The 20,992-nt window shown below is 39.0% G+C and overlaps 1 protein-coding gene across 3 annotated transcripts in view; it reads right to left on the bottom strand.

Moving 5' to 3' along the window:
- LOC124260353 overlaps positions 1–20,992 on the bottom strand; it is a 123,735-nt gene that overhangs the window by 62,955 nt on the left and 39,788 nt on the right. For all 3 annotated transcript variants that reach the window (XM_046694641.1, XM_046694642.1, XM_046694643.1), the window contains one exon: positions 6,172–6,210. The gene's annotated coding sequence lies outside the window, so the exon portion shown is untranslated. The remainder of the gene's footprint in view (positions 1–6,171; positions 6,211–20,992) is intronic.

Genomic DNA, 20,992 nt, shown 5'->3' with positions numbered 1-20,992 from the left:
TGCTTGGAAAATTGACCCCAGTCAAGCAGAGTGAGTGAATAGATTTCTTTTTAAATTACAGACTGGGATTACCCAATGCATCAAGTAATGCCCAACAATGACACAACTTCGGACAAAAAATGTCGTGTTTTTAGGTCTGACAGGAGAAAAACAAACAATTCTCCATAAGATGATTGATAAAATAACAATATGGGGTCCAAATTAGTTAAATGACATGCTTCATGACGTCAAAGAAGCTAGTAATTTTTTGCTGTGTGATCATAAACAATGGTCCTGAATTACAAAAATATCACGCCATGTAATGCTAGGCCCCTCAATCTGGAGTAATTCACGTCTTTTAATCTGTATGATATGGAAACCATGTAGACCTCTCTACAGGAAGGGACTATTTTCACAACTTGATTATTGACATTATTGTGTTTTGGTCAGTGTTAATGCAGTTCAGATGTCCAATACAAGGTCACAGACTCACCCCTAACACTCTTGCAAAATGAAAACACTTCCTCCAGAACAAAAGCGCTTCAGCTTGGTTGTATTCTTAATGAGGCTCTCCATGATAGACATCCACGTGTAATCAGTTCCAAAATTCTTTTTACATTTTCTTCGCTTTTATAACAGATGGACGATCCCAAAAATGATAATACTGAATTGACTGTGCAGCAAATATGTAAGTTTGCATGATCAAGAAAATAGTTTTTGTTAAATTCAAAGGTTTTGTTGTATGATGATTACAATTAAGGAATCAGTGGCGACATAGAAAATATAACAAGGCCATGATTTCATTTTGGAAGATGACTTTAAGTATTCAGCTCCAGTAGCAAGAACTTTAAGACATATGAAGACACATACTAAATATATAAAATATCACTGCAAGAGAATAACCAGCCGAGATTATCCAATGAAACCTATTCCGTTCGGTATCAAAAGTTAAATAACACTTAAAAAGATTCTTCAGAAGTGGTGTGATAATTTCTAATGCTGCTGTTTCAAAATCAAAATCCTCCAAAGGCCAAATGTGATTCATATCCACTGCACCAGTATATAATCCAAACATGATACAGTCTACAAGGTAATCACTGCCAGAGGTGATGACTGTACAAACATAAATACATAAAGTTTTAGGTAAGATAAATTGGACTGAATTCAAACAAGTAAGATTGTCAGGATGAGACTGAACCTGTCCATAGGTGAACTGTTTTGGGCTGAACAGGAGTGTCTACAAGATATGTATCAGGTCTGATAAGGACAAAAACCAAACTGATCTGAACAGGAATAAACAGTGACTGGAATATTTTTTAACTCAATCCTTCCAAACTACAGTGAACCTGCTTTCTCCATCATAAAAGATTCCTCTAACAAAGCTAAGCACATAAACTGCTGTTGTAATCTATTTTCATTCAGTTTCTAAAAGCATTCACATATCTAAATAGTATCTGCAATTTTTCTGAAACAGAATAACAATTAAATTTTCAAGTAGTTAAATGCACAGAATTTTGTATAGCTTAACTTTAAAGTATGTTTTAACCTCTGGCATACTGAAGTTTGGCCACAATATATATAAACAGCAATTGGTGTTTTGTTTACACTTAAGAAACTCCTATTTACTGCATTTGCACGTAAAATACTCAAACCTGTTGCAGTTGACACATGGCAGGTTTTAACATTGAAATTACCAGCCACTCAATGCTGTTTTTAAATGGATTAAAGTATTCAGTTTTGGGGCAACAATAATAAGGGTAAATTTCGAACACCTCCAAGACAAGGGCCTCTCATGGTTTGCCACACACACAATGCGGCAAAGATATTTTCTTTCCGAGGCCATGCTGCTTTTGAACCCCGACATATGCGCCTCAATACACGAATGTTTGCCATCTGGGCAATTGAGCAACGCACCACTTCCTGGCATTCTATCACATGATTTTGAAACCTACACGATACGTAAAAACATCCAAACCATTGTTTGAATCGGCTTTCATTAGACACGTTTTCTATTCAATCATAGTGAATTTATTTCACATGTAGGTTTTGCCCATAATGCTTATAGAACACACTTAAAGTTTACCCCAGTACATCTTCTCCCTTGTACCCAAAGTTTCCTAATGAAATGAGTTAATCATTAAGGTAGTCCAACTATTTTTTATCCCCCTGTCCATCCATCTTTCGGTTTTTGTGTGTGGTATATTCTAATTGCATTGGAGGGAACCTATACCACAAGTATGTGGTTCCTTCTTTAGATTCTGTCAGCATAAATACCTCATGGCTGTAAAGGACAAACTGTTTGCTTTAAGTAAAAATATTCCTACCTTTCTGGAAGAACATCTATCTTTTACAACATTACTTCAATTAGACATACATCATTTTTCCTTTTTTGAACTTAAAGTTGAGTGTTGCATTTCTTTGTCTGCCCATTAGATGAAAACATAAACAGAAAATTTGAAACTAATGTATGTAATTGTTTTTGTTTCAACATAACTTAAATCAGTTTCATGACCTCACGTATCACCCATCTTGAAAAATATGTTCAGGCAAGATGAACTTTAATATGTCTTATAGTGTCATTAATCTCAGCATGTGATATACAAAAGAAATTGGAGTTAGGACCACATTTTCTCCCTGGGTACCTTAGCCATGTGTTCATGAAGTCTCCAAACTATATCAAACACATGTTCCTTTGTACTACACCCTCTATCTGTTCCTAAATAACTTATACAGAGCTGTATAAGGGTTTAAATTTCAGTCTGTGGGTTCAAATCTAAGTCTGTGGGTTCAAATCACTGCATGAGGGTTCAAATCACTGCATGAGGGTTTAAATCTCAGTCTGAGGGTTCGAAATCCCAGTCTGAGGGTACAGATCCAATCTGAACGTTCAAATCACATGCTGAGGGTGCAGATCTCAGTCTGAGGGTTCAAATCCCAGTCTGAGGAGACAGATCCCAGTCTGAATGGTTCAAATCCCAATCTGAAATTACAAATCCCAGTCTGAGGTTTCAGATCCTAGACTGAGGGTACATATCCCAATCTGAGTGAACAAACTATTACATGGCTACGCTCTCATCCTTGTAAGGAATCAAACCCATTAGGTAAAATATGAAGTCCATGACCTTCTTGTATATTCTAAAAGATAAACTATGTAGATGTATAAGGTCACGAAAAAGACAAGTCATTCTTCCTTCCAGTTCTGTACCTGTTCTGACTGCCTCCATACATTATCTATACATCCTAGGATATGCACCATAATGAAATAAATTCAGAAGCATTAGCTTCAGGCCTGACTGAAAATCTCCTTCTAATTGAAATACTATCACATGTGGTGGTAGTCTACAGGAGAAACTATGCAATATCAGAGGCCCTTGAATAATAGTCCGTTAAAGTAATACATTCCCATAACACTGGAAACTCTCAAGAAGAGATCAACACAGATTCTTGGCAAATGTACAAAAGTATTTTCTACTAATTACTTCCTAATGAAGGTAACTTTTTCTTGAGGAAAATAAGTGATTGCCAACATCAAATAACAGCACTCCTGATTATCTTCTCACACTTCAAAATATGAAAACTTTAAATCATGGAATTAAAGTAAGGTCGTCAAATGTTGATCACAATTCTGAACAGCTGCTTCAAATAGATATGTTAATTTTGTATTTTTCAATTTAATTTTCTTATGATGAAGAAGGCCATGATGAGGATGAAAGAACCATTATTTAACATACATAAGGAATGTTGGTTTAACCCTCGTGGTTTCAAGGAGTTTAAATTCAGTAATTTACAAAAGCATGATAAAAGAAAAGTTTTTAAAATGTAACATGATTGCTTATATTCTATGCAGCCCCATCACGTTATAAGTGAAGAAGAAGCCCATGTATAGGCAGCTGTTTATTTTATGATTTCAATCTGTTGAGTAAACAAGCCCCAACATAGACCTTTCTAACATATAGTATTACACTAACAGTTTCACACTCAGCTAAGGTTTTTTCCTGGCTGTAACCAACACACAATGAATACAATATGGCCATTTTTATGATTGAAATGAGAGGCTTGTTCCTTACAAATTAACTTGATGGAATTAACAGCAGTGAGGAACTTCTTTAAAACATTTTAAAGCCATTTCTCATTTACTCGCTCCTAAAAAAGGGGGATCTTTATGGTCTAAACTGCTTTTGTAAACATTGTTTTATCAACTTGGTGGCCTGGAAGAAGCTACCCAGTCTTTCCCACCCTCCCAAGCTTGTTTGCACATCTTAAATTTCAGCTAAACCTACAGGCAGTTGTCAAGCTAATATCATATTCTGTGTTTTCTCATTGTGCTCCCAGACACTTGGTAATTACACACACATCCATTAAAGAGTCCTCATACTTTGTACAGATTGAAAGCAATAAATTGGGTCAACTGGTAGGCTGTGGTGACCCTAGGTGACCCCTAGGTAATTACATTCAGACGCGGGGAGGGTGATTAGACCAATCAAAACAGGTGTGCCTACGTATTGACGGCTGGTGACATTCGAGAGACGCACAGGTATTCATTAACCCGGGGTTCCTATAGATATGCGACTTGCAACGAAAGAATGTGTGGCTACTAATTATGAGAACAGGTTTTGAAGTTGGGGCTGTGGCAAACCCCCTTTTTTTTGTCCAAGCAGTGAGGTTACTTTTATCTTCTTCAGAAATTCAAACTACCTGATAGAGTGCAATTTCAAATGGACAAGACTATCTTTCCAAAGAACATGAATTTACCTCACCTTTTCTCATAAGGGGACTTATCTAATTTTGTTCATTACGTAAATCTGGTAAAGTCATCAAAACTTATATACAGAGAATATCTTCTCAATTTGTAACCTGGAGTAGGCTGCCTGAAAGAGCTGATCCTGGAGGGACACCATGATAAGCCTTATCCCGAACTGGGAGTTATGGTTAGCTCTTCAACAAAGACAACCCCTGAAATGTTTCAAGGAGGGTCTAGACCATGGCCCTCCATTGGGTGGGTTCTTTACTTCACTCTTCATTTGTGCAACAGTCAGGTGCAAGGTTCAAGTGCGGCTATTGATATGTGAATGTTTATGCTCAGTGGAAACATACTGCAAACATAGTGTAAACAGTTGTCAAAATATTAGTGAGTGAGTGAGTGAGTATGGTTTTACGCCGCGTTTAGCAATATTCCAGCAATATCACGGCGGGGGACACCAGAAATGGGCTTCACACATTGTATCCATGTGGAGAATCGAACCCGGGCCTTCAGCATGACAAGTGGATCCTTTAAACACTAGGCTATATCAACGCCACTCAAAATATTAAGGAATTTGTCTAACAGAGGCCACATGTTAACTGTATTGTATCCATCACCTCTCTTTTCCTGGTTTGTTTTTCACACAACTTTCGGCAATATTTCATCAATATCATGGCAGATGGTAAATAATAGTGAAGACCAGAAAAAACAGTGATTGATAATGTGAACAAAAAACCATATCATTGGGGTACGATGACAGGTCATCTACCCTGCCTGACGATCACATTCATTTAAGATGGTTGTACAAAAAGCACAGAATGATGAGGACCAACCCTAATTCTCAATCCCCTTGAGGTGTCAATCCACCATTTGCATTTATCCGGCACTTGCGTTAGCGTGGAACAAAGTAATTTTGTGACATGATGTTGAAACAGAACAGCAAAGACAATAAGTGATAGTTACATAGTCCTTTCAACATGAATTGTTAAACGAATATCAGCAACGTGCACTTCATGCAAAGATCAGTATTATCCTCCACAGCACTGAGCAATAATGATTTGTTAGCTTTTGATAAAACATTTATAGATTAGGAGGAACACCAACATAATCTGGTAATCTCTTCACTATGGTAAAGGTGAACTGGATGAGATGGAGGAGTAAAGATGCCTCAAGTCTAACGTTTCTACCAAACTATTTCAATCTTCTTTCTCACTTTATTTTGTGCTTGAAAACAATCATTCTGACATTTCTTCTTTCTACAGCATATCTTTTGGAATCTTTAACATTTGTACCCAACACAGGTATCTGATTGCTTAACTTGCTTCCAAAAGATCAGAGACTTTCACTTTCTTCAAATGCAATTCATGAAGGCATATTTGGTTAAAAGTAAAGCAGTGATAGTTTCCCACATTGTGCATATCTTTATATATGAAATGTAAAGAATTACCAACCTGTTCTGACTAAAATGACTGGATGAGGGTACTTCTGCTCTGAAAGCAAAAAAATATATTCTTAAGATTGTGTAATGAATATAAACCTTTATAAAAGCATTTCATCATAAGTCTCGATTCACTAAAACCAAACCAGAAAATGTAAATATGTTTATTACTACCAATCCTCTCAAAAGACCTAGCCCACACACCATTCAATCTTATCACAAGACCTAGATTAGAATGTCCATGTATGCAGACTTGGTCTCGTCGTTAAATTGCTAAGATAGTGCTGATGCAACGTAAAACTCAGCTCATTTCAACAACAAGACCTAGCCCGCCCACCATCCAATCTTATCAAAGGACCTAGCCCACCCTCCATCCAATCTTATCACAAGACCTAGCCCACCCACCATCCAATCTTATCACAAGACCAAGCCTCCCACCATCCAATCTTATCACAAGACCTAGCCCACCCACCATCCAATCTTATCACAAGACCTAATCTTATCACAGGACCAAGCCTCCCACCATCCAATCTTATCACAAGACCTAGCCCACCCACCATCCAATCTTATCACAAGACCAAGCCTCCCACCATCCAATCTTATCACAAGACCAAGCCTCCCACCATCCAATCTTATCACAAGACCTAGCCCACCCACCATCCAATCTTATCACAAGACCTAGCCCACCCACCATCCAATCTTATCACAAGACCTAGCCCACCCACCATCCAATCTTATCACAAGACCAAGCCTCCCACCATCCAATCTTATCACAAGACCTAGCCCACCCACCATCCAATCTTATCACAAGACCTAGCCCACCCACCATCCAATCTTATCACAAGACCAAGCCTCCCACCATCCAATCTTATCACAAGACCTAGCCCACCCACCATCCAATCTTATCACGAGACCAAGCCTCCCACCATCCAATCTTATCACAGGACCAAGCCTCCCACCATCCAATCTTATCACAGGACCTAGCCCACCCACCATTCAATCTTATCACAGGACCAAGCCTCCCACCATCCAATCTTATCACAGGATCTAGCCCACCCACCATCCAATCTTATCACAGGACCAAGCCTCCCACCATCCAATCTTATCACAGGACCTAGCCCACCCACCATCCAGTATCCAATGTCATCACAAGACCGAGCCCACTTATTGTCTAACCCATGACTTAGCCCACCCATCTTCCCGCAAGCCATTTCCATTTCGACTGAAGTATAATTTTCTGGTTCACTGCCACATAATCACTACACAGAGAACTTCAAAACATATTTAATGTCATTAAACCAAAGCATCAAATAGAGTCAGCTCCTCCATGATATATATGATCATTTATGATCATGACTGCGTTTAGTTTATTCCAATCTCCAGCCTATGAAATAGCCACTTAATGGGAATATTGTTGTGCCTTTACCTCACAACAGAATTATCAAATACAAATAACACAACAATATCAAACGTAGAAACAGGTCCACTGTGAACTGTCAAAAAGATACAAAGCTTCTGGTTTAATGGAAAAGCAAAGCCACACTTAGTTCACGACAGTCAACTTATTCCTGAAGTTACGATCAAGAAACCACAGATGGACAGGCACTGAAATAACAACATATTTCAGTGTCTGACAAATATTTTGTTTATGCACGGCTGACACCTTGTTTTTGTTTTGTACAGCTTACACCCTGGTCTATATAAGTGATCCCATCTGGGAGGGGGAGGGCCAGGTAGGTGTGATGGGAAAGTAACATCGATGACATTACTTGAAATGCAGGATGAGTGAGTGAGTGAGTATGGTTTTATGCCGCTTTTAGCAATATTCCAGCAATATCACGGCGGGGGACACCAGAAATGGGCTTCACACATTGTACCCATGTTGGGAATCTAACCCGGGTCTTCAGCGTTTTCAATCTAACCATTAGACTACCCCACTGCACAAGGTCAGGATGACAAAGAGAACCTTCCTGCAACTAACTTATTTGAGTGGCATTTAGAAGTTAGTGTGATGACTGACTGACTGACTGAGTTTGGTTTTACGCTGCTTTGTAATATTCCAGCAACATCACGGCGAGGGACACCAGAAATGGGCTTCACATAGTGTGATGAACAACGAGGAGAGTTCTATGGATATTCAACTTCATATTAATGACTGACGGACTGACTAGGCTACCCCACCGCCCCTCATATTAATGATGTTGTATATCCATAGAACTCTCCTCGTTGTTCTCCCTGCAACTGACAATAGTATGGCACTGACACTGCTGTACAGCAGCTAAGTTATGTACTGGGTTGGGGGAAGCCCACAGTGATGCTTCATGGATATCTTCGGCAAATCAATGGCGCTGATAAAACCACTATTATAATCAGGGCTGACCTGGGATTCAAACCCAAGAACAGAAGATCCTGACATGATTGAAAGATGCAAATCAACATGGTGAAGTGCAGCAACTTGAACCACTGGACCACCTGTGCCCTTCAACTGACATATCAATAATGGACGTATCCCTTCTCCTTGCTTCCTCCAAACAAAATCATTAATGTCTGCAACAAAAATTAATTGCTACTGAGCGGGACACTTGAAATAAATTTACAACCTTCATAAAATATTTTTTTACCGAACAATCTAACTGATAGAATGACACAACTGTTACTACAGAGAAACATTTATAACATCATTTTGCATGATTTATTTCTGCCAGAGAAAGAGCTCCCTAAATACACAAAACACTAGTTTCATTGCTGATTCATTAAGGACCAGGAAGACTGGATAAACATGACTGACATACAAAAGCAGTTGTTGGTTAACACTACATAGCTATGATGTAACCAACATATGCATTTTGTTTTATTGCTAGACTTACGAAACTGAAGCAATTTATGTCGTAAGCCCAATGCCATAAATATTCCATATAAAATGCTTGGTTTAACAGTTACGAGGGGTGTTTCAAAACTGCCATACAAATGGCCTTTATTAAGTTACAGGAAGCGATACAAAAAACACACCATGGAACTCCGACATTGATGTAGGAAAGATTAGTACCAAAGCAAATATCAGCCTTGGCAGTTGGGCAGGTGGGAATACCTAAACATTAAGGTCATATTTTGATATGAAAATAGTTAATCTACCCTTCCCTTCCCCAAGCCCTTCATCTATCCTCCACTATTTGTAGGCGATGGATTTAATTAGAAACTGTGATCCACCATGGTGGTCTTGGGGTCTAACATACTACATCTGGATGACTAATTATAAGACAGGCATAACAAGCAAGCTCATATTGTGCTGCAAGTTTTAATCCCTTTGAAAATGCTCATGTAGTTCATTTTCTCTTGGGCTGACAGTGAAATAGAGATTGCTTTTTCTCTGAATCGACAAATTATTCTTTTATGATTGCTCTGAATCGTGAGAAAGAGCTAGGGAGTTGAGGAAACGACATCCAAATCTGGATATGTTTTTAAAAGGTAAAATGAATGAGGCTGTTGGCAAAAGGTCCAAGCACCTTTCATTACAACACATGGATTACACATTCATTTATTTCCTTGCATACTCAATATCAATTTCAAATGGATTTTGCAATAAAGTTGATAAGAATAATTCATTATTATTATTTCTCTATCAGAATTCAGATTAAAAGAAAAATTGAAACCTTCTGAAACATTCTTAATATTTACGGGTCTTACATTGTCCTGGGATGTTATTTCATTAAATGATATTAATATCATTCCTAAATAGAATTTTTCAAATTAAATATTATTAACTGATAATGAACTTAGAAGAAGTATGTTGAAAAATTCTCTTGATTATATTAAATATTTTTTACTATTTTGTTTTGTATTTGCACATCACTGTATATACAATAGTATGATGGCATTCACAGAACCTTGATCCAATTACTGAGCTGGATGACACAGCTGACAAATTCAGAGACAGATAAATCATACAATCATCCATCTTTTCAAGGGTCCATGCCTGTGCATTAACAACAGATCGGAGCTTGAAATGAAATAATTTTATATTAATTACAGAGTGGAAACAGAAAAGAACTCAATTAATACCAACCATGAGTGTGACTGAAAAGCTGGAAGAAGAAATTCAATTTAATTGCAATGCAACAGTCCCGACAGGCATATTTCAATTCACACATATTATTGAATATTATACACCTTCCAATGCAAGTAATAAATATTACCACTAGCAATGTAGTGCATTCACCATTGTATCGGTTACCATTATTTACACAAACTCAGGATCTGTTGAGGTCAAGGCTTCCTCTAATTATCAGATGCCCAACGGTTGAGGGAAGTTATTTTATTACTGTAATAAAAGCAAGTGTGGATATGACGACTACATCTAAAAACACCACCTGATACCCTGTCTTTAGACACCTCAATCAACTTGACCAATGTCTAGAAGAATGTCTAGTCATTTTGTAAGTCATGTTGGGACAGTCATGTTGAAATTTATTTCAATCCTGGTATAGGTCAGTCAAATTTTATGTCTTTTGTGATACATTCCATAAAATGTTTGTGCCCAAATTCTTCAAGTTCTTTCGCCTCAACTTGTCACTACACTTAATTCACGGCACTTCAGGCTGAGTGAGTGAGTGAGTGAGTTTAATTGCTGCTTTGAACAGTATTCTAGTGTGTCTACTTGATTTCAGAAGAAAGCCAGAAGTGATAGTTGATCTTTTTCTCAAGCATGCATATGGTCCTGACAAACAGAAACATGATTAGGTCCAACCAATATTTGGTTTGCAATCACACAAAACTAATATTCAAAATATTCAACAGAAGATCCTTTCACTGTCAACAACACATAGGTAGTTATCAACATAACAGTACCGCCAGTGAGCAGCTAGCTCTTCAATTTGATGAGGCAGGAAATCCTCACTTCTTTCCTGTGTGTGCTAGAGTCAACTCCAGTTTACTAAGTTATGTCTCTAGCCCATCAGTCACACCAGGTTACCAACATTGAGATAAGTTGAGACATATTGTTAAGGTTCAACACTCACAAGTCCAACGCAGGTAAAGATGTACGGGTTGTTGCTTGGCATGTAAGTATTAGCAGTTGGTTTTGTCCGAGCCCCAAGATGGTGCCAGTGACCTCTACATCAACTTAAATATCATGCCTTGTGTTTGCTGCCACAGGATTTATGGCAATGATATAAGATTCATAAGAATTAGGGAAAACTATGGTTATAATGAACTCAAAGGGCCCACAAACTTTAGCTTGTTCTAACCTTTGTTTGTTGCACACATTTCGACTAATATAAGCAGCGAATGTCCTGTACCAAGAAACCCAAGTGTGTCACAGCTATAGTTTACTGAATAGGTTTCTTCCATCAGTAATGCATGCATCTCAGCCTTCGAAGACTTGGCAAGCCCGGCCCCTAGGGAGTGTTGAGAGACTTCAGACAACCGGGGCACCATGCCACTTGTCAATGAGTAAAGATAGGGCAGGCCCTGTCAAGGTCTTGTGCACCAGTACCTGGGAAACCCTTCTAATCTCAGCTGTACCATTCTAATCTCAGCTGTACCTAGTGACAACATCAACAGCCAGTTCATCTTTAACACGTCAAGTTTTTCCAAAGTTCCAGTGCTTGCATATGTCTACCATAATGGCAGTATTGAAATATGGATACAGAAGAAAAATAGATGTTTGCTGTGTTTCTCAACATGGTTCCTGTAGCGGCCATATTGAAATGCCAACATATTACATAAGAACAGGCTCTGTTGAGCCTCATCCTCCATGACAATGTGAGACATTAGATGTTGAGCCTCATCCTCCATGGCAATGTGAGACATTAGCTGTTGAGCCTCATCCTCCATGACAATGTGAGACATTAGCTGTTGAGCCTCATCCTCCATGACAATGTGAGACATTAGCTGTTGAGCCTCATCCTCCATGACAATGTGAGACATTAGCTGTTGAGCCTCATCCTCCATGACAATGTGAGACATTAGCTGTTGAGCCTCATCCTCCATGACAATGTGAGACATTAGCTGTTGAGCCTCATCCTCCATGACAATGTGAGACATTAGCTGTTGAGCCTCATCCCTCCATGACAATGTGAGACATTAGCTGTTGAGCCTCATCCTCCATGACAATGTGAGACATGCTGTTGACATCCTCCATGACAATGTGAGACATTAGCTGTTGAGCCTCATCCTCCATGACAATGTGAGACATTAGCTGCTGTTGAGCCTCATCCTCCATGGCATGAGACATTAGCTGTTGAATCCTCCATGTGTGAGACATTAGCTGTTGAGCCTCATCCTCCATGACAATGTGAGACATTAGCTGTTGAGCCTCATCCTCCATGACAATGTGAGACATTAGCTGTTGAGCCTCATCCTCCATGACAATGTGAGACATTAGCTGTTGAGCCTCATCCTCCATGACAATGTGAGACATTAGCTGTTGAGCCTCATCCTCCATGACAATGTGAGACATTAGCTGTTGAGCCTCATCCTCCATGACAATGTGAGACATTAGCTGTTGAGTCTCATCCTCCATGACAATGTGAGACATTAGCTGTTGAGCCTCATCCTCCATGACAATGTGAGACATTAGCTGTTGAGCCTCATCCTCCATGACAATGTGAGACATTAGCTGTTGAGCCTCATCCTCCATGACAATGTGAGACATTAGCTGTTGAGCCTCATCCTCCATGACAATGTGAGACATTAGCTGTTGAGCCTCATCCTCCATGACAATGTGAGACATTAGCTGTTGAGCCTCATCCTCCATGACAATGTGAGACATTAGCCGTTGAACCTCATCCTCCATGACAATGTGAGACATTAGCAATGAGATCCTCCATGACAATGTGAGACATTAGTGTTGAGCCTCATCCTCCATGACAATGTGAGACATTAGCTGTTGAGCCTCATCCTCCATGACAATGTGAGACATTAGCTGTTGAGCCTCATCCTCCATGGCAATGTGAGACATTAGCTGTTGAGCCTCATCCTCCATGACAATGTGAGACATTAGCTGTTGAGCCTCATCCTCCATGAATGTGATGTTAGACATTGAGCCTCATCCTCCATGACAATGTGAGACATTAGCCGTTGATCATCTCCATGGCAATGTGAGACATTAGCCGTTGAACCTCTTCCTCCATGGCAATGTGAGACATTAGCTGTTGAGCCTCATCCTCCATGACAATGTGAGACATTAGCTGTTGAGCCTCATCCTCCATGACAATGTGAGACATTAGCTGTTGAGCCTCATCCTCCATGACAATGTGAGACATTAGCTGTTGAGCCTCATCCTCCATGACAATGTGAGACATTAGCTGTTGAGTCCTCATCCTCCATGACAATGTGAGACATTAGGTGTTGAGCCTCATCCTCCATGACAATGTGAGACATTAGCTGTTGAGCTTCATCCTCCATGACAATGTGAGACATTAGCTGTTGAGCCTCATCCTCCATGACAATGTGAGACATTAGCCGTTGAGCCTCATCCTCCATGACAATGTGAGACATTAGCTGTTGAGCCTCATCCTCCATGACAATGTGAGACATTAGGTGTTGAGCCTCATCCTCCATGACAATGTGAGACATTAGCTGTTGAGCCTCATCCTCCATGACAATGTGAGACATTAGGTGTTGAGCCTCATCCTCCATGACAATGTGAGACATTAGCTGTTGAACCTCATCCTCCATGACAATGTGAGACATTAGGTGTTGAGCCTCATCCTCCATGGCAATGTGAGACATTAGCTGTTGAGCCTCATCTCTCCATGACAATGTGAGACATTAGCATGTTGAGCCTCATCCTCCATGACAATGTGAGACATTAGCCGTTGAGCCTCATCCTCCATGACAATGTGAGACATTAGGTGTTGAGCCTCATCCTCCATGACAATGTGAGACATTAGCTGTTGAGCCTCATCCTCCATGACAATGTGAGACATTAGCTGTTGAGCCTCATCCTCCATGACAATGTGAGACATTAGCCGTTGAACCTCATCCTCCATGACAATGTGAGACATTAGGTGTTGAGCCTCATCCTCCATGGCAATGTGAGACATTAGCTGTTGAGCCTCATCCTCCATGGCAATGTGAGACATTAGGTGTTGAGCCTCATCCTCCATGACAATGTGAGACATTAGCCGTTGAGCCTCATCCTCCATGACAATGTGAGACATTAGCTGTTGAGCCTCATCCTCCATGACAATGTGAGACATTAGCTGTTGAGCCTCATCCTCCATGACAATGTGAGACATTAGCTGTTGAGCCTCATCCTCCATGACAATGTGAGACATTAGCTGTTGAGCCTCATCCTCCATGACAATGTGAGACATTAGCCGTTGAGCCTCATCCTCCATGACAATGTGAGGCATTAGGTGTTGAGCCTCATCCTCCATGACGATGTGAGACATGAGCCACTGAGCCTCTTCCTCCATGACAATGTGAGACATTAGCTGTTGAGTCTCATCCTCCATGACAATGTGAGACATTAGGTGTTGAGCCTCATCCTCCATGACAATGTGAGACATTAGCTGTTGAGCCTCATCCTCAATGACAATGTGAGACATTAGCTGTTGAGTCTCATCCTCCATGACAATGTGAGACATTAGCCGTTGAGCCTCATCCTCCATGACAATGTGAGACATTAGGTGTTGAGGCAGTTGGTGTATGTAATCTTCAGCTGTGAATGGAAGTGGAGAACTTATCCTCAAGACAACCCTCACCCTGCAAGAAATCAGGTAGAAGTTTCAGGGAATGCCAGACAAAAGTGTACTCTCAAGACATGACGTCAGACACAGTAATAGGGTCTCCTTGATAGGTGGCAACTCATCCGACCACAGGAATCGAAACCTGTGGAATACATGTCTGTTTCATTCAAATGCAAATGAAATAAGTGATAAAGAAGTAAAAAATTCACACAGGAATAAAAAAAACCAATACTCCTCTTTTCCTTGACTGTCTATGTTTTAAAGACATCCCCAGAGTGTATTTTCTTAGTCTAGTCTCACTCCAAGTTAGAACTGTGTCAAAGGCGTATTATTGCTAATTATCAACATAGGGGTTGGTGCACAGACATTTTTCTAGGCAACTTGAGAGTAAACATACTGGGTCGCTCATCTAGCATTTAGATACCCATCTAAATGAATTCTGTAACATTTATTACATGTCAAACGTACATGCTGCAAACTCATGATAAACTACTTGTTTTTTAGTTGATCATACTGAGTGTGTGAAATGTTTGAAATTAGGACAAATGGTTCCACATTCTGACTTGGATGCAGTATCAAAACCATTACTATGATTACAGTGGTTTTATTGTATTAAAAGACTTGCAAAAATAGTTTGTGGAGTATTTTAGTCCTGTGTGCAAAACTTTATAGTTGATTACAAGCAGCATTGTTGCATAATTACAGGTTAGTACAACGCCATCAGTTTTCTTTGTCGATAGTGTAATTATCAGTTTATGAACACATTACAATCTTCAAATAACAACAACAAAGTACTTCTGTATATGGAAGACCATCAGCCAGTCAACCATTCAAATTAAGGACAATCTTTCATAGGCTTTCTGTCACCAGTTTCGTCACAGTATAGGCAACAACAGCATCATTGTGCCCGATATTCTTGTGTATGTTAGACAATAACAGGTCCTTTACATTGATGTGACTGCCTAACACAAATTAAGTTTTCATAAAATGTATTTTTTGAGTGAAACATAGTTTGGCTGGTAACATTTTTTGTAAGCGAGACAGACAACTTGTTACTGTACATTATTACATATTACATCATTATGTAGAGGATTTGGTCTCTCAGAAGAAAAAACCTCACATGGCTTCACCTGACATTTTGGTTGTTAACCGTACCACATGTGCATCTGCATAATTCATCATTGCTTTCTTGTTACACAGTACATATATTGACAAAATCCTCCCGTTTTTCCTGGCGATCAGGACACACAAGTACCAGTACCAAGACAACAAGCCAGACCTTCTGGAGATGTTCTAATGCATCCATTTTATTACCATTTTTTTTCCATTTCAATGAATATGTGGGGGATACTAAACTGGAGGTTGAGGAACTGTTTATCAATAATTCTGATAAAGGACCCCATTTCAAGGTCTGCTGTTGCAATCTTTACAAGTAGAAATGTTGTGAATAGTTTTGCCAATTTTCACATGTATGTAACTGAGAGATAATAAGCAAGAATGTTCTAAATGAAAACCTTTTCTGTTCTTCTGCATGATTTTTCATATATGAATATATAATTGGTTTACAACCCATGATCAATTTTTTTTTTTTTTAATGAATTCCCCAAACTAGGCGACATACGGTAAGATGACATAAAACTAGATTATTTTTAAAAGTGAAGCAATCTAGATTTGACAAACATTCTAGGCTTGAGTTGGATTCATATTGTGAGTTAATGTCATGGGTGTGGGAGACAGACAAAATATGCCTTCAGATCAATAACATACCGGTAGGCACTTTCATTGTCCTCCCCAATTAACACAAGTATATAGATGTGATCTATCCGTGAAGATCCTGGCTTGTCTTAAAAGGTGATTAACAGGATCGGGTGGTCAGACTCGATGACTTGCTTGATGCCATTGTATCAAAATTTCATATCAATGCTCATGATGTCAATCACTGGATTGTCTGGTCCTAACTTGATTGTTTACAGATTGCCACCATGTAGCTGAGTGGTGTTAAACCACAAACAAAGCATAGGTTTAATGAGTTTTAACAGTCATGGAATCTGGTGGTATGTGTGTGACAACTGCAAACACACTTCCATAAGTGCTTTAGTTCCCTACTGTAACTACCATGATAGAGGGCGTCGCCCGAGGCACATCATTCTATATGCAAGAGCCCATGTCAGTTACTAACAACACACAGGGAAACGACTTATTGACCACAAATCAATTACATACTGGATGCACTATTGATCTGCAATTAATCACTTTGTCAATGTCTGTACTGTAGTTACCAAGCTTGTTATACCTTACTTGACCTCCGACCCATTGACCTTAAGAGAGGAATATCATTGGTCTGAATGAACTCCCAAGAAACCTTATGAGAGATAAATTGACAAACTAAACTTCAACAGTCCTTCAGAGGCAGAGCAAACTATTATTGATGTACAAGAAGGTTACAGACCTAAACAGTCATTATGTCTTTAATTGCCATACTCAACCAAATTGTTCCCATATCAAAAGACAGGGTAATGCACTGTTAGATCTAGACATTCTCTGCATGGCCAAGGAGACATACACCTGATGAAGCCACTTCATGCAGAATAATTGACAGTTTTTTAGTTTGCATAATTTTCTTCATCAGCAGAACCAATGCATTGGGAGATATCAGGACTTATTAAGCCACATTCACTACACAAGCACTTTGAGTGCTTCCAAAACTAGAATACTAATTAAACAACATGAAGTTTCTTCATACATATAGCGAAGCAAAACCCTACCAGAATCTTAATTTGTATGCTGTTAAATAATGAGGTGATGAAGGCTGGGGATCTTCTAGCTTCCAGGGTCTCCCTAGAAGTGCAGGCACAACCATGCTTCCTAAGCTGAAACAAGCAGCCAAGCATATTTAGGATTGTCCAAGCTGAAGGCATGTGTAAGTATCTCTAATCCTCCAGGTTAGTGGATCTGTCTGGGTGACCACCATCACAAACCAGCAGCTACTGGTCAGTACAATGACATTTCTTAAATTTGCTTATTTCAATGGTGAGGATGTAGGTGAATTTTGAAGTAAGCTATAGCACAGGATTTCAGTTATATCACTGCCTGTCAGATTAGTTTTGGAGGAAACCTCATTGCAAAGCAGGTAGTTGACATTTACCACCATGATGAAAACCAAGGCCATGGTGCTGACAGACCATTGATCATTATAAGGATCAAGTAGTTTGTTGTTTACACCTGACTCAGCAGTTTTCCAGCTATATCATAGCAGTCTGTAAATAATCAAGTGTGGACCAGACAATCCAGTGACTAACGTCATGAAATCACCAGATCTGTGGTTTTTGGAGTGAGTGAGTGAGTGAGTTGTGTTTTATGCCGCTTTTAGCATTATTCCAGCAATACAACGGCGGGGGACACCAGAAATGGGCTTTACACATTGTACCCATGTGGGGAATTGAGTCCGGGCCTTCGTTGTGACGAGCGAACGCTTTAACCACTGGGCTACCCAACCGCCCCTGTGGTTGTTGAGGATCAGGAGCCATTGACATATTGGTGTTTATCAAAAATACAGATAAAGAAAGTACAGGTGCTTACCCCAAGTTGGGGTAGTAAAATTACTGGTCTGCATGGACTGAGGTGATTAATGTTCGACATATTTCTGGTTCACATTTCTACTACACTTCCATACAATACATTTTGAAAAATGACGATCTTACAATAGTTGTGCAATTCTGATGCAGGTATCGGTAGAGACAGGCTTCTTTCTACAGAAGTATCTAGGTTCTGGATCCATTTGAGAGTCATTAACAGAAACATTGACTGGCCTGCTCCTTGTGACCACAACACTGACTTACTTTGATTCCCTCAATGTATTTATTCCAGAGCCCAACATGACTCACATCATACCAAGTTCATCTGTACAATTAATATGGTTGATATCCTTAATATTATAGACACTAACTTACCAGTGTATACGCTTCCTTATACAGCATATATGATTACATTTCTGTTATCAAATCAACATGAAACTAGAACCCAAAAACACATCGGATGAAAATACTGCTAACAACGCTAAAACAATGAAAAAATGTCTTGATTTTGCCCAAAAAACATAAAAGCTGATGACTTTTTGATTATTTTGGAGGCATGAAGTACTCATTAAGTCAAGAACTGAATCTGAAAGCTCCTCCAGGTGGACAGAAGTTCATGCCAAGAAAGTACATATAAATGTGTGTTTTTCGTGCTAATGACCATCAGACATAGGAAAATCTCATTTCCATTGAATTTCTGTCATAAATGAACATTAAAAAGAAAGTAATTAAATAATTTCTCTCGCAAATGTTAATAATTGCAGACTGAATTTAAAGATAACGTTTTATCTGATGAAAAATGTAATATTTCAGCCCTCCTTCATGCTAATGGGAGATTTCAAGTGTATGCACATAATCCCTGATGAAATTCAAAGCAATTTATGTTCTCTTACAGTCCTTTACAGCATTAAGACACCCAGATCAATAGAATAATGGATCAATAACTAATATAAAATAGGAAAATCTACAACTTTTGACAAATTAGAAACAATATTTAACCAACTTCATCGCAGAATTTTTGTCAGTAGCTTTCGCTATCCTCATTTCACAGTAGTGATTACAAGAGCTCCCTGAGACATGAAATAATCATTATAAAATGATGTACGATCCTTTCTGACCCCCGAAAGACCTCAGTGGAATTAATGTCACCAGATCCTAGTTACAAAAATATTTGTTTACTCCAGATTTCTCAATTTCAAGGCAAATGACACTTCTTATAGACAAAACGCAAGCGGACAAAGCACATTCTAATGCCAATGTGAACCTCCATTAATATCCCGATGGCTAGAGGTTCGTACATATGAATTCCCCTACACTGACGCAATAGCACAAGTAGCACCATTAGGGTGATTGGGGGGATCTGATTAATCGCAGAAAATTTAGCCACGCATACGGGTTTGGAGTAACCAAATTTGACAAGGCAGGTCATTACCTCCTCGCATGATGAATAATTTGAGGTCCTGGGTAAAGCCTGTTCACTTTCATTATACAGATGGAATATTAAATTCATCTATATCAGAGGTCGTCCTTCATTTGCCATGCTAGAATAGAAAGGCTCTTTCTATGGCCCAGGGGCAGATGGGAAACTCTAGGTCCATAACTCTCGAAACAAACTGACTCACTTAATGTAATAATATGGCTGCTACGTTTGGCCGACCTTTCGGACCAGGGTGATGTCTTTTCGGCATATGAATAGAGCCAATTAATGTTCTTATAGGTTCGGGACAAATAATTGCCTCTGCATGATCTTATAGAGTCTTAGGTCCTTCAAACGGACTAAAGATTGCTCCTGCGATGACCCTTGATGACCCTCAATAACATTTCATCTCGGCCGTGATGAAATATAGATAATTATTAGGTTGTGCGCCCAAATCTAAGTAATCTGATGAGGACAGACAACCAGTGACAGAAGGGACACACTTTCAAAAGGACAAATCAATGTGATGTCTAACTAATCTCTGCTTGTCATTTTCAGAGAGAAAAATTAGTCTAGGTGTCATCTATGAAAAAGATGGAATTATACGTTTTGTGGGTGAAAAGAGTGAAAGGATACATGGCGTATAGGAAACACAAGAACTGATTACACTTAGGGCACACTTGTCAGGACCTCTATCGACCCAAATAATCAATAGAAAATTACCAGTTTCTTTGGCCATATCTAGTACAGAATTACATTAACTTTAATTCACTCTTAAGGAAAATGAACAGTTTGATCAATATATTCGTATGAAGGGAGAAAAAATTTGCACAAATTGTTTGAAACTACATAAAATTGACAAACATGATAAATCTGATTCTTTTTCTAGTGAAAAAAGTAATATAGTTAGTTTGATTAGGTTGTTAGTACATTGTTTAAGGTCACAGCTTTTGATAATCACAGTCCATGATTCCAGCATTACAAATTCTGACAGGACTAAAAATGATAATGTTGCAATATGGTATTTTTAACTCACCGAAGAACTACATCTAACAAATCACTTCATTATATATACAGAGGGATTGCCAAATAAGCCATTAAGATTAATTCCTCTTAAATCATCTTCATATAATCACTACTACGGATTGT

The sequence above is a fragment of the Haliotis rubra genome, unplaced genomic scaffold (assembly GCF_003918875.1).
Source record: "Haliotis rubra isolate DU_JTF1 unplaced genomic scaffold, ASM391887v1 Scf76, whole genome shotgun sequence".
Classification (NCBI taxonomy): Eukaryota; Metazoa; Mollusca; class Gastropoda; order Lepetellida; family Haliotidae; genus Haliotis; species Haliotis rubra.
Note: the sequence above shows the minus strand (reverse complement) of the source record. Positions and strands in the feature narration are given on the sequence as shown.